This window comes from Loxodonta africana, chromosome 12, assembly GCF_030014295.1.
Source record: "Loxodonta africana isolate mLoxAfr1 chromosome 12, mLoxAfr1.hap2, whole genome shotgun sequence".
NCBI classification, from domain to species: domain Eukaryota; kingdom Metazoa; phylum Chordata; class Mammalia; order Proboscidea; family Elephantidae; genus Loxodonta; species Loxodonta africana.
The window spans coordinates 74,547,427-74,562,729 of record NC_087353.1 but is presented as its reverse complement, the minus strand read 5'-3'; positions in this window follow the sequence as shown (position 1 = coordinate 74,562,729).

The following is a 15,303-nucleotide window of genomic DNA, read 5'->3' as shown; positions in this document are numbered from 1 at the left end:
GTCAGAATTGGCTCGATGGCAACAGTAACAACAGCCACCACGTTTCTGTACTTTTGGTCATGGTGGGGGAAGGGGGAGTGGGAGGCACAGGTGGTGCCATTGGTGGTAATACAAAGCTAAACCTTTGATTCCCGGGTCTCAACCTTGGCTGCACACTGGGAATCACCTAGGGAGCCTTCCAAAACCCTGATGCCTGGATCCTAACCCATAGATTTTGATTTGTTTGGACAGGAGTGTGGCTGGAGTAATGGGATTGCTTGTAAAGTTTCCCTGGTGATTCCAATGTGCAGCCACAGTTGGAGACCTCTGCTCGAAAGCATTTTAGAGGTCAGAGTTTTCCCCTTAAACAGCTTAAAGTATGGAAAGTAAACAAATGGTGGTGGTTGTGGTTGTTAGTTGAGGTCCAGTTGATTTTGACTCAAGGCTACCCCGTGTGCAGAGCAGAACCGCTCCATAAGATTTTTAAGGCTGTGATCTTTCAGGAGCAGATTGCCAGGCCTGTCTTCTGAGGTGCCTCTGGGTGGGTTCGAACTGCCAACCTTTTGGCTAGTAGTCGAACATTTAACCATTACCGCCACCCAGGGTCTCCAAACAAATGATATCTATGGCTATATTGACAAACATAGTAACTGTGTGACCTTGAACAAATTAGTTGACCTCTCCAAGCCTCATTTTTCTCATCTATGATATTTGAATAAAAGGAATACCTTCCCCATAGGTTTATGGTGAGGATTAAATGAGGTAAATAGGTAAAGAGAGTAAGCATTTTATAAATGTTGGCTATTATTATTACTCAAGGGCAGTGGTGTCTCACCTTCCATGTAGGAAACCCAGGTTCAATTCCCAGCCAATGTACTTCAAGCACAGCCACCACTTGTCTGTCTTGGAGGCTTGTGTGTTGCTATAATGCTGAACAGGTTTCAGGAGAGCTTCCAGACTAAGACAGACTAGGAAGAAAGGCCTGGCAATCTACTTCCAAAAATCAGCCAGTGAAAACCTTATGGAACACAATGGTTCAATCCTATTGTACACGGGGTTGCCATGAGTCATGGACTGACCTGACAGCAGCTAAAAACAACATGTTATCAGGAGGAACCAGTCCCTGGTGGACATCAAGCTTGGTAAAGTAGAGGGCCAGTGAAAAAGAGGACCCTCAACGAGATGGATTGACACAGTGGCTTCAACAACGGGATCAAACATGGCAACGGTTGTGAAGATGGCTCAGGACTGGGCAGTACCTAATAACAACAACGAAAACATTATCGTTGTTGTTATTACTGTTTATCAGAACTCTTTGGTAGCAGGTGACAGAAAGTAGTTTAGTTAGAAAAGGAGGATATTTGCTGACTCCTGTAACCAAATCTAGGAAAAGGCAAAGGTGGATCTGGCCTCAGGACAGCTGGGTCTGGGGACTCAACACCATCTCTTACATTTCTGTTCCTCCCTCTCATGCCAGTTTCATCTCTTGGACCAGTTTCTCTGCATGGGAGCAGGCATTGCTCCTGGCTGACCTGGCATACATCCTATGACCAGAAAGGAAAAGGGACTTTTGGTACCAGTTTCAGATGGAGAAAATCCTGAGGAAAGACTCTGATTGACTGGATATGTGTCATATGCTCATGACTGGCCCAATCATTGTGGCCGGGGAAGTGGATCCATTACCAGGAATAGAAGAGGGCCAGGAGAGGTGCTGAGCAGATACAAATAATAGCAATGACAATGATTAAAAGTCCGTTGTAATAATAATGACCGTATCTTTTCAACAAATATGAGCATCTATTATGATCAGGTATGGTTCTATACACTTATATAATAAGATGAGAGATGGTGTTATGCATCGACTTGTGTCCCCCCAAAATGTGTGTCAACTTGGCTAGGCCATGATTCCCAGTATTGTGTGGTTGTCCTCCGTTTTGTGAACTGATAATCCTATGTGTTGTAAATCCTAACCTCTGAGCTGGATCGACTCCACAGCAGCGGGTGTTTTTTAGTGGTTGTGATGTCAATGAGGCAGTATTAGAGGCAGTTATGTTAAGGAGGCAGGACACAATCTATAGAATTAGACTGTATATTGAGTCAAACTCTTTTGAGATACAAAAGAGAGAAGCAAATGGAGAGGAGATGGACCTCGTAAATACCAAGCAAGAAGAGCCAGGAGTGCAGCACGTCATATGGTCCTGGGGCTTCTGTGCTGAAAAGCTCCTAGACCAGGGGAAGATTGATGATAAGGACCTTCCCCTAGAGCCAAAAGAGCGAGAGAGAGAGAGAGACAAAGCCTTCCCCTAGAGCTGGCACCCTTAATTTGGACTTCTAGCCTCCTAACTTGTGAGAGAATAGATTTCTCTTTGTTAAAACCATCCATTTGTGGTATTTCTGTTACAGCAGCACTAGATAACTAAGATAAATGGGCATCAATTTTTTAAAACAAATATTGAGGTGTAATTCACAGAGTAAATTTCACTCTTTTTAAGATATGTATTTCATGTCTTTCCCTGATATTGTAAGTGGTAATAAGTTTTGAAGTAAAAAAGTGTAAGTTCTCCAACTTTGCTTCTTCTGTGAATTTTGACAAATACATGCCAGTTCAAGTAACAACCACCACAATCAAGATATAGAACATCTCAAAGCCCCAAAATTTATCTCATACACTTTTGTAGTCAATACCTCCCTCCATCTTCTGCCTCTGGAAACCACTAATCCAGCATCTCTCTCTGTAGTTTTGCCTTTTCCGAAGTGCCACTTAAATGGAATCATATAGCCTTTGAGTCTGGCTTCTTCAGGATAATGTTGCAATTGTTGATTTGTCTCCTTCTCCTTTCAGTTCAATCAGTTTTTGCTTCACGTGGTTTGAAGCTCTTTCGTTAAACACATACACAATTTGGATTGCTAGGCCTTCTTGGTGGCTTGACCCATTTATCATGATATAAGTCCCTCTGGACCAATCAGTAATATCCTGATAAATGGAGAAAATATTCAAGTTGTCAAGGATTTCATTCTACTTGGATCCACAATCCACACTCATGGAAGCAGCTGTCAAGAAATCAAACAGCATATTGCATTGGGCAAATCTGCTGCAAAAGACCTCTTTAAAGTGTTAAAAAACAAAGATGTCACTTTGAGGACTAAGGTGCGCCTGACCCAAGCCATGGTTTTTTCAATAGCCTTATATGCATGAAAAAGCTGGACAGTGAATAAGGAAGACCAAAACAGAATTGATTCATTTGAATTACGGTGTTGGCGAAGAATATCGAATATACCATGGAATGCCAGAAAAGCAAACAAATCTGTCTTGAAAGAAGTAGAGCCAGAATGCTCCTTAGAAGTGAGGATGGCGAGACTTTGTCTCATGTTCTTTGGGCATGTTATCAGGAGAGAACAGACCCTGGAGAAGGACATCATATTTAGTAAAGTAGAGGGGCAGTGCAAAAAAGGAAGACCCTCAACAAGATAGATTGACACAGTGGCTGCAATGATGGGCTCAAACACAGAAACAATTGCAAGGATGGTGAAGGACCAGGCAGCATTTCATTCTGTTATACATAGGGTCACTGTGAGTTGGAACCAACTCGATGGCACCTAAGAACAAGTCCCTCTGATAATATCCTTGTTCTGATGTCTACTTTGATATTAATACAGCCACCTAGCTTCCTTTTTGTCTTTTTTAAATTTTATTTTTTAACGCATGGTTTTGAATAGTGTTTTTATGGTATATAATTTTCCATTCTTTTACTGTTAACCTATCTGTGTCTTTATATTTAAAGTGGGTACCTTGTAGGCAGCATAGAGTTCGGCCTTGCTTTTTAAATCTAATGTGTCAATCTCTGTCTTTTAATGTATGTGTTTAGACTATTTACATTCAATGTCGTTGTCGATGTGGTTGGATTCAAATACAACATCTTGCTAGTTGGGAGTTATTCTTGTATTGTGCTTTCTTTCCATTATACCAAAATCTGCAAATTCTCAAAATGATCTCTGATGAGCTGTGGTGAACCAAGGGAAAGGACTTATTCCACCCCTAGAGAGTGGTTGTGCCAGTGGGGTGCCCAGATCATTGCAATCTCACCTGAGTCCCAAGCAGCAGAAGCAGCTGCATGGCAGAATGACAAGGTGATTAGTTATTCAACAAAACCCTTGATAAGCATTAACTCATTAATGTGGTAGATACAGGTATTATACCTCCCAGTGGACAGATGAGAATATTGAGGCTCAGAGAAACTAACTGACCTGTTCAAGACTGTGCACTGGTGGAGCCAAGATTTGAACTCAGGTCTGTTTGGATTCAGAGTTTAAATCTTAATCACTATAATCACTTATAATCACTAAGTTATAAGTAAATAACTGGAAGGTGTACACTTTTGATCCCAATTCAAATTGTTACCAATATAGAGGTTGAAGAATGTAATCAAATATTCAACCTTGCAAGGATCTGCCCCTTAAGGTAAAGCAGTAAGAACTGGATATTCTTTTGTTCGACTTCATTAGAAACCCAATAATTTATGGGAGACAAGGAAACACAATAGGGCTGCATTTCAGACTATCAACTCGTGCTGTTGAGCTGGCCAAGAGACATGCCTGCTGATTTGCCCAGTTCTTGGGTTTGTTGAGAGGCAGAGTATGGATGAATGCTTTGGTGAAGAAAGAGGCTCTCTAAATGAAGATAGCAAGTGGTGAAGTAAAGTGATTCTGACATCTGCTAACTGGATAAGTACACCGACTCCACCAGCTCATTGCTGCGTTCTTGTTCTATCCTGTGGAATCCCCCTTTAGCCAATCCTTGATCAAATAGTGAACCCATTGCAGAAATAAATTATGGGGAAGCACGTCCATTGCTACCTCTCTAACTCAGAAAAAAATCAAATATTTTCCTATTCAGTGCTGTTTCTTGTCATGCATAATATAGCAAATTAATTAGTGGATCTGGCGGCATTTTGCTAACACAATTTCTCTCCCTCGCTCGAGGTGAATTAATGTTCATGCGTCAGTCATTTGAGTATTGCTCTTCCATGTTTGATGGAATTATGTTATCAGGTGATGATTATATTGCACACTATCTGATTCTAATTAAACCAGAAAATAGCGATACTGTAAAAGGGGAGAAGGTTTCACAGTCTACACTCTGCAACCCCTGTACTGCTCCATCCCCATTTTAAAGCTTTCTGGGCTGTGCTTGGGTTGTTTTCTGATTCTTACATGTCTTACTCTTCTCCAGACTCAATGCCTTCTTGGTCCTGCTTCATCTAATATGTAATTTATGTAAATTGAGCCTTGGAAAGACATAATGTTTACACTTGCCTTTTTTATCAACAGGACAAGGCACAGTAGTGACTGATTATTTCAGATGATACCAAAGAAGAAAATGTGTTGTTTTGTCAAGACCATGCACATAATTTAGGAGGGAGAAAAAAAGTTCCCTTGCCCTGGAGAAGAGGAACTAACATTTGAGAAGAAGAAGGGAGATAAAGATGAAATGTGAGAGCTATGTAACACAGAGGTTAAGATCACAGGCTTTGGGAGTTTTGAGATGTGGGTCTGAATTCTGGGTCTCATTTCAGTTGCTATTACTTCTCTCTCCTTATTACAATAAGTGCTCAGTGAAACTGAGGTCCCGTGAGGTTAATTGGCTAGCAAAAGGTCTAATGACAAGGTAGTGGAAAAGCCAGGACTGGGACCTTCCACTCCTATTCTCCTTCTACCACACCAGAAAAAAATGGTAAGTCCTAGTTCCGCCGGGGCAGAGAATGAAGGAGAGCCCCTGGAGGCTCCAATTAGAGTAGGTCACTGAGTATGAGTCTCTTTTCTCATGAGGATAAAGATGTAGTTTTGTGTTAGACAACCCTCACCTCCCATGAACCTTGGGGACATTGATGGCGGGGAGTGGTCTCTAAAGCTTTAGACAACTCCAAGGGGAAGTAGGTACTATGTTGCAAATGAAAGGCACTTTTGTGGTTGACTGAAAAAAGAAATATAGTGTAGTACTTTAAACTTAGAAAGCCCAAGTGTAAGGTGCAGTCAGGTGTGAGCTGTGGGCTTTGGTCTTTTGTCCCTGTTCAACAGGTGGTGAAGCCAGGAAAGCTAATCCCTGCATGGGATCTGCTCCCATTGGGATAATACTCCTCAACCACGGATCTGCTCCTTTTCTAGACTGTTTTTCTTTGGGAGAAACAGGCTTATACCTGGCAGTTACAAATTGTGTAATTCCGGTTGAAACTAAGTTTGCTTTTTCACTGATTTGTATCTTCTCATTGGATGCCACTTGGGCTCCACCAACTTGCTAGACATTCCTGGCCTGTATATGCAGTTGCCCCCATGTGTCTGTCAGTTTGTCATACTGTGGGGGCTTGTGTGTTGCTGTGATGCTGGAAGCTATGCCACCAGTATTCAGACACCAGCAGGGTTACCCATGGAGGACAGGTTTCAGCTGAGCTTCCAGACTATGACAGACTAGGAAGAAGGACCCGGCAGTCTACTTCTGAAAAGCGTTAGCCAGTGAAAACCTTATGAATAGCAGCGGAACACTATCTGATATAGTGCTGGAAGATGAGCCCCCCAGATTGGAAGGCACTCAAAAGATGACTGGGGAAGAGCTGCCTCCTCAAAGTAGAGTCGACCTTAATGACGTGGATGGAGTAAAGCTTTCGGGACCTTCATTTGCTGATGTGGCATGGCTCAAAATGAGAAGAAACAGCTGCAAACATACATTAATAACTGGAACCTGGAATGTATGAAGTATGAATCTAGGAAAACTGGAAATCGTCAAAAATGAAATGGAACGCATAAACATCGATATCCTAGGCATTAGTGAGCTGAAATGGACTGCTATTGGCTATTTTGAATCGGACAATCATATAGTCTACTATGCTGGGAATGACAACTCGAAGAGGAATGGTGTCACATTCATCGTCAAAAAGAACGTTTCAAGATCTATCCTGAAGTACAATGCTGTCAGTGATAGGATAATATCCATACACCTACAAAGAAGACGAGTTAATACGACTATTATTCAAATTTACACACCAACCACTAGGGCCAAAGATGAAGAAACAGAAGATTTTTATCAGCTGCTGCAGTCTGAAATTGACCGAACATGCAATCAAGATGCATTGATAATTACTGGTGATTGGAATGTGAAAGTTGGAAACAAAGAAGAAGGATCAGTAGTCGGAAAATATGGCCTTGGTGACAGAAACAATGCTGGAGATCGACTGATAGAATTTTGCAAGACCAACGACTTCTTCATTGCAAATACCTTCTTTCACCAACATAAATCGCGATTATACACATGGACCTCGCCAGATGGAACACACAGAAATCAAATTGACTCCATCTGTGGAAAGAGATGATGGAAAAGCTCAATATCATCAGTAGAACAAGGCCAGGGGCCGACTGTGGAACAGACCATCAATTGCTCATGTGCAAGTTCAAGCTGAACCTGAAGAAAATCAGAGCAAGTCCACGAGAGCCAATAGGACCTTGAGTATATCCCACCTGAATTTAGAGACCATCTCAAGACTAGATTTGACGCATCGAACACTAGTGACTGAAGACCAGACAAGTTGTGGAATGACATCGAGGACATCATCCATGAAGAAAGCAAAAAGTCACTGAAAAGACAGGAAAGAAAGAAAAGACCAAGGTGGATGTCAGAAGAGACTCTGAAACTTGCTCTTGAGCGTCGAGCAGCTAAAGCAAAAGGAAGAATTCATGAAGTAAAAGAACTGAACAAAAGATTTCAAAGGGCCTCTTGAGAAGACAAAATAAAGTATTATAATGACACGTGCAAAGAACTGGGGATGGAAAACCAAAAGGGAAGAACACGCTCAGCGTTTCTCAAGCTGAAAGAACTGAAGAAAAAATTCAAGCCTCGAGTTGCAATAGTGAAGGATTCTATGGGGAAAATATTAAATGGCGCAGGAAGCATCAAAAGAAGATGGAAGGAATACACAGAGTCATTATACCAAAAAGAATTAGTTGATATTCAACCATTTCAAGAGGTGGCATATGATCAGGAACCGATGGTACTGAAGGAAGGAGTCCAAGCTGCTCTGAAGGCATTGGTGAAAAACAAGGCTCCAGGAATTGATGGAATATCAACTGAGATGTTTCAACAAACAGATGGAGCGCTGGAGGTGCTCACTCATCTATGCCAAGAAATATGGAAGACAGCTTCCTGGCCAACTGATTGGAAGAGATCCATATTTATGCCTATTCTCAAGAAAGGTGATCCAACCGAATGTGGAAATTATTGAACAATATCATTAATATCACACGCAAGCAAAATTCTGCTGAAGATCATTCAAAAATGGCTGCAGCAGTATATCAACAGGGAACTGCCAGAAATTCAGGTCAGTTTCAGAAGAGGATGTGGAACCAGGGATATCACTGCTGATGTCAGATGGATCCTGGCTGAAAGCAGAGAATACCAGAAGGATGTTTACCTGTGTTTTATTGACTATGCAAAGACATTTGACTGTGTGGATCATAACAAACTATGGATAACACTGTGAAGAATGGGAATTCCAGAACACTTAATTGTGCTCATGAGGAAACTTTACACAGATCAAGAGGCAGTTTTTCGGACAGAACAAGGGGATACCGATTTTTTTAAAGTCAGGAAAGGTGTGCGTCAGGGTTGTATTCTTTCATCATACCTATTTAATCTGTATGCTGAACAAATAATAAGAGAAGCTGGACTATATGAAGAAGAACAGGGCATCAAGAGTGGAGGAAGACTCATTAACAACCTGCATTATGCAGATGACACAACCTTGCTTGCTGAAAGTGAAGAGGACTTGAAGCACTTACTAATGAAGATCAAAGACCACAGCCTTCAGTATGGGTTACACCTCAACATAAAGAAAACAAAAATCCTCACAACTGGACCAATGAGCAACATCATGATAAATGGAGAAAAGATTGAAGTTTTCAAGGATTTCATTTTACTTGGATCCACAATCAACAGCCATGGAAGTGGCGGTCAAGAAATCAAAAGACGCATTGCATTGGGCAAATCTGCTGCAAAGGACCTCTTCAAAGTTTTGAAGAGCAAAGATGTCACCCTGAAGACTAAGGTGCGCCTGAGCCAAGCCATGGTATTTTCAATTGCACCATATGCATGTGAAAGCTGGACAATGAATAAGGAAGACTGAAGAAGAGCTGACGCCTTTGAATTGTGGTATTGGTGAAGAATATTGAATATACCATGGACTGCCAAAAGAACGAACAAATCTGTTTTAGAAGAAGTACAACCAGAATGCTCCTTAGAAGCAAGGATGGCGAGACTGCGTCTTACATACTTTGGACATGTTTTCAGGAGAGAGGTGTCCCTGGAGAAGGACATCATCCTTGGCAGAGTACAGGGTCAGTGGAAAAGAGGGAGACCCTCAACGAGGTGGATTGACACAGTGGCTGCAACAACGAGCTCAAGCATAACAGTGATTGTAAGGATGGCGCAGGACCGGGCAGTGTTTCGTTCTGTTGTGCATAGGGTCGCTATGAGTCGGAACCGACTCGACGGCACCTAACAACAGCAACATATGCAGTTGAAAGCCTGGCTTTGCCCAGTGGGGCAGATGGTACATTCTGGGATGGCTGGTATTGTTAGCTGCCATCAAATCAGCCCCCGACTCATGACAATCCCATGTGTTAAGGAGTAGAACTGCTTCCATAAGCTTTCGTGTCTGTAATCTTTATAGAATCAATCACCAGGCCTTTCATCTGTGTTACTGCTAGGTAGGCTAGAACTGCCGACCTTTAGGCTAGCAGTTGATCGCAAACTACTTGACCACCCAGGCTCCTTCCGGGATGGTAGAAAACCAAACACCAAACTTGTTGCCATCAAGTTGATTTTGACTCACGGTGCACCCATGTGTTACAGAGTAGAATCCATAGGGTTTTCTTTCGTTTTTTTTTCCTCCCACAGGGTTTTCTTGGCTGTAATCTTTTTAGGAACGGATTGCCAGGCCTTTCTTCCATGGCTGCACTGGGTGGGTTTGAAACACCGACCTTTCAGTTAGCAGCTGAGGAAAGGGCTACTTCTTTGGGCTGCTTCTAGGATCTAGAAAGTGGAAGAGAAACCATGTTTTCCTTTGCAGAATATCTCCTGTGAAAAGAGGCAATGCTGAGCAGGCAACAGAGATACTGACCATTATCTTCTAGGCTGTATTCTGGGTGCTGGAGAGAGAGCAGCGCACAAAACAGACCAAAGTACCTGCCTGGGGGGAATCAGGAGTTGGTATTTATTTATTTATTTTTGAAGTTGTCAAGGATTTCATTTTTTTTTAACTGTACTTTAGTTGAAGGTTTACAGAACAAACTAGTTTCTTATTAAACAGTTAGTACACATATTGTTGTATGAGATTGGTTAACAACCCCATGACATGTCAGCACTCTCCCTTCTCAACCCTGGGTTCCCTATTACCAGCTTTCCTGTTCCCTTCTACCTTCCAGTCCCTGCCTAAGGGCTGGTGCACCCCTTAAGTCTTGTTTTGTTCCATGGGTCTGCTCAATCTTTGGCTGAAGGGTGGACCTCAGGAGTGATCTCATTACTGAGCTTAGAGGGTGTCTGGGGGCCAAACTGTCAGGATTTCTTCAGTCTCTGTCAGCCAGCAAGTCTGGTCTTTCTTTCTGAGTTAGAATTTTTTATTACATTTTTCCCCAGCTCTGCCTGGGACCCTCTATTGTGATCCCTGTCAGAGCAGTCAGTGGCAGTAGCCGGGCACCATCTAGTTGCTCTGGACTCAGTCTGGTGGAAGCTGTGGTAGTTGTGGTCCATTAGACCTTTGGACTAATCTTTCCCTTGTGTCTTTGGTTTTCTTTATTCTCCCTTGCTTCAGACAGGGTACCTGACATATTTAAGAGTGGGTTTTAAATAAGGCAGGTTCAATTCTGCCATCATACTATTGGTCAAAGCAATTTTCTTCACTCAATGGATCAGCATTTCCATCAGTGATTCTGGGGTGGAAGGAATAAAGTTACAGAAAACTTTAGGTGTTGAGAATCTTGGACACTTCCTGAAAACAGGAGGTTTTAGATTTAGAACCAGAAGCTCCTGGACCATATGTTGTTGTGTGCCCTTAAGTCAGACTCATACTGACCCTATATTACAGGGTAGAACTGTCCATCGGGTTTCCTAGGCTACAGTCTTTACAGGAGCAGATCTCCAGGTCTTTTCTCTCACAGAGTGGCTAGTGGGTTCGAACCACTGACCTTTCTGTTAGTAGCTGAGTGCGTAACCATTGTGCCACCAGAGCTCCTAATATATGCGCTGAGCCTGACGAAAATGATTAGGTGGGGAAGGGGGCATGGATTATCTGGATGCAGCAGTGGGAAGACTTCTAATGCCATCTTAGACTCGGGGGACTCACGTGTTTCCCATAAAATGCTCTTCCTATCCTGAGTGTTTTATTGTGAGCTCTGTGAGGGAGGGTTCATGAACATCTTGCTCACTGCTGTGTCTTCAGAGCTTAGCATAGCACATAGAAACAAACAAAAAAAAACAAACCTGTTGCCATTGCGTCAATTCTGACTGACGGCGACTGCGTGTGTCTCTGGGTAGAACTGCTCCATAGGGTTTTTTTGGCTGTAATTTTTTTTTTTTTTAATATTTACAGAAGCAGATCACCAGGCCTTTCTTCTGCAGTGCTGCTGGATGGGTTCAGACTGCCAACATTTAGGTTAGTAGTCAAGTACAAACAATTCCCATCACCCAAGGACCTTGGCACATAGGTATTTAGCCAATAAAGCCGTTGGACCATATATTCTAGGGCAAGTCTTGAGAAAGACTAGAGGAATTCACCAATGTCTGGCTCTGTAACCTTGGGTAGCTCTCTGTGCCTCAGTTTCTTCATTTAGAAAATGACAGAGTTGGACGGTATCTTGATAACAGAGACCATTTAAGCTTCAGGGTTCTATGTTTTTGTGATCCAGGTAAGACACCATGAAAGTTACCCTGGTATCAACTTCTTGGCTGATTTATTGGAAAGTTTATTATTATTTTATAAATTTAATACACTCTGCTATGAAAAGAGAAAGAATTGTACAGAGAAAAAAGCTTTAATTTATCAGAAATAGAATGCTTATTGATTAACAGTGACTTTATATAAAGAGCCACTGAAATAAATGGAAGCCAAAACAATCCAGACGTAAAACAAAACTGCAGGTAACTGAATTTTCTGTACCAGGATGACTAATTTGATCATGACTCTGAATTGGAATTCACTAATATCTTTGGCTATAGTTATTTTTCTTTCAAAATTTAATGCCAAATAATTTTTCATGCTCTAAAGAATGAATGCACTCATTTTATGTAGGTATTTGTAATGAAAATATCTTTTTCAGATAAATTATCCCTTTACTGAACAAGTTAGTGGCTTCATTTATTATTACATAATTGGACTGTCTAAATGTCAGTGTTGATGTCTGTTAACTGAAAATGCTGTTCTCTACTTTTCTTAGTGGGTACATTCTTGGTTACCAACCTCATAATGACATTCACAACGTTTTCAAAATTCACAGAATTGTTGATTATATCATCTTTATTGTTAGTAACAGCAACTTCCTCTTTACCATTGGTTGGAAAGATTAAACATGAAATCACAAAGAGTAATTTTAGTTTTCAGGGCCTCTGGAAATCCTGAGTTTCAATCCTGATCTTGCACTTACTACTTGGATGATCTTTAACAAGCTACTTCATTTATACGAGGCTCAGTTTCATCATCTGTAAACTGGGAATAATAATAAAATCTACCTCATAGGTTGCTGACAGAACAAACTGAAATAATGCATGAAAAGTGCTTAGCTTATTGACTGAAAACTTATTAACCAAACCCATTGCAGTCAAGTCGATTCTGACTCATAGCAACTATATAGGACAAAAAGTAGAACTGCCTCACAGGGTTTCCAACGGGTGGCTGGTGAATTCCAACTGCCGACCTTTTGATTAGAAGCCAAGCTCTTAACCACTGTGCTGCCAGGGCTCTGACTGCCCCATAGGGTTTCCAAGGAACAGCTGGTGGATTCGATCTGCCAACGTTCTGCACCACCAGGGCTCTGAAAACTTATTAGCAATTAATAAGTGTTATTCATTGTTATTCTAATCCATTCCTGCACTAGAAATCTACATCACGATAATGATGATGACGACGATAATTTAAATGACCAGACTTATCGTAGTTACCACTACCCGATAATGGGGCACCACTATGAATAAGTGGTACTTTTTTAGTGGAACTCCAACTTGAGCATGCATCAAAATTACTTGGAGGGCTGGTTAAAACAGAGATTGCTGGACACCTGCCCAAAAGCAAAGCTGAGAAGGCAAGAAGGAACAGGAAAGCTGGACAAATGGACATGGGGAGCCCAGGGTGTAAAGGCAAAGTGGGACACTGCTGACATTCTGCAGGGATTGCAACCAATGTCACAAAACAATTTCTGTATAAATTTTTGAATAAGAAACTAATTTGCACTGTAAACTCTCACCTAAAGCACGATGAAATTAAAAACAAAACAAACAAAACCAGAGACTGCTGGGCACCACTCCCAGAGTTTCTGGTTCAGTAGGGCTGGGGCAGAGCTACTTTCTAACACATTCCCTGGTGATGCCGAGGCTGGTGGTCCAAGGACCATGCCTGGAGAACCACTATTCTAAAGCACCTGCATTATCTCATTTGGTCCTTACCACCACAGGCTAGGAGGCAGGCTCTCTTTGACCCCACTTTTACAAGCGAGGGCATAGGGAAGTTTAATAGCTTCCCTGAGGTCATGCAAGTTGGAAGTGGTAGAGCCAGGAGGTAAAAGCCTTATGTTTTTAACAAAGACACGAAGCAAATATTAGCCCAAGAGACAGAAAGGGCCACATAAACCAGAGACTCCAACAGCCTGAGACCAGAAGAACTAGATGGTGCTGGCTACCACCAATGACCACCCTGATATGGAACACAACAGAGAGTCCCTGATGGAGCAGGAGAAAAGTTGGGGTGCAGAACTCAAATTCTAGTTAAAAACCAGACTTAATGGTCTGACTGAGACTGGAGGAATCCCGGAAGACACGGCCCCGGACTCTCTGTTAACCCAGAACTAAAACCATTCCTGAAGCCAACTCTTCAGACAAAGATTAGACTGGACTATAAGACATAAAATGATACTCATGAAGAGTGTGCTTCTTAGCTCAAGTAGATACATGAGACTAAAAGGGCAGCTTGTGTCCGGAGGCGAGATGAGAAGACAGAAAGGAACAGTTGCTGGTTGAATGGACACAGGAAATCCGAGGTGGAAAAGAGGAGTGTGCTGTCACATTATAGGAAGAGCAACTAGGGCCACATAACAATGTATGCATAAATTTTTGTATGAGAAACTAACTTGAGCTGTAAACTTTTGCTTAAAGCACAAAAAAATAAATATCTTAAGTAAGTAAATTATCATAATGATTAGAACCCATAGAATAAAAGAAATATTCATGAGTCTAAAAAAAACAAAAAAGTGTTTTTAACCTCCCTCTACCTGTGCTTAGTTACATGGAGCTTCAAACCCTTGATCCACTTTCTCCGCTCCCTTGATGTCCTTCCTACCCTATCTTTTCTAACTCAAAGCCATTGCCAATCAGTACAATACCCCCTTGCACACATTCTTGACTCCTGGGCTCCTCTCTTGCATTGTGTGCTTGGCAAATTTAGCTCTGCCTACTCTGTGCCTGCCCTCAGGAAACCTTATCATCCATGTTGTAGCTCAAGTATTAGCTTATCAGGGAAATCTCGCCACCATGTCTTTAGTCTTCTCCTCTTTCCCTACTTATGAACTCTACCTTACCTTGTAAAATATCTGCCCTCATGTTTGTTACTGTTTGAAAGTATCTCGATTATTTATTTGTTTACCTATCTAGTGCCTGTCTTCCCCTAGAATGAAGCTCCAAGAGCAGGATTTGGTATTATCCACAATGTCTAAAACAACATCTACCACCAAGTAGGTAGTAAATTTTTGTGATTCAATGACTGTATAACCTTTTTTGTCTCGTGAATTACTGTCTAAGAAAGGTGGCATACGTGCAGTGTAAAAGGTAACCTAACCAAGGCTCACCTGGGCTTTGCTGTAAGAAGTCAAGAGAGTGGTTGTCATCTGTGGGTGGGCGGGGTAGTGATGCAAAAGAGGGTCCAGGTGGGTTTCTGAGGAGCTGGAGATGCTCTATTTCTTGACCCAGGTTGTGGTAACACAGGTATGTTCAGTTTATAACAATTCATTGCAGTATCTGCATATGATTTTTGGACTTTTCAGTGTGAATATTATACTTCAATAAAAAGTGTAAAAGTAAAT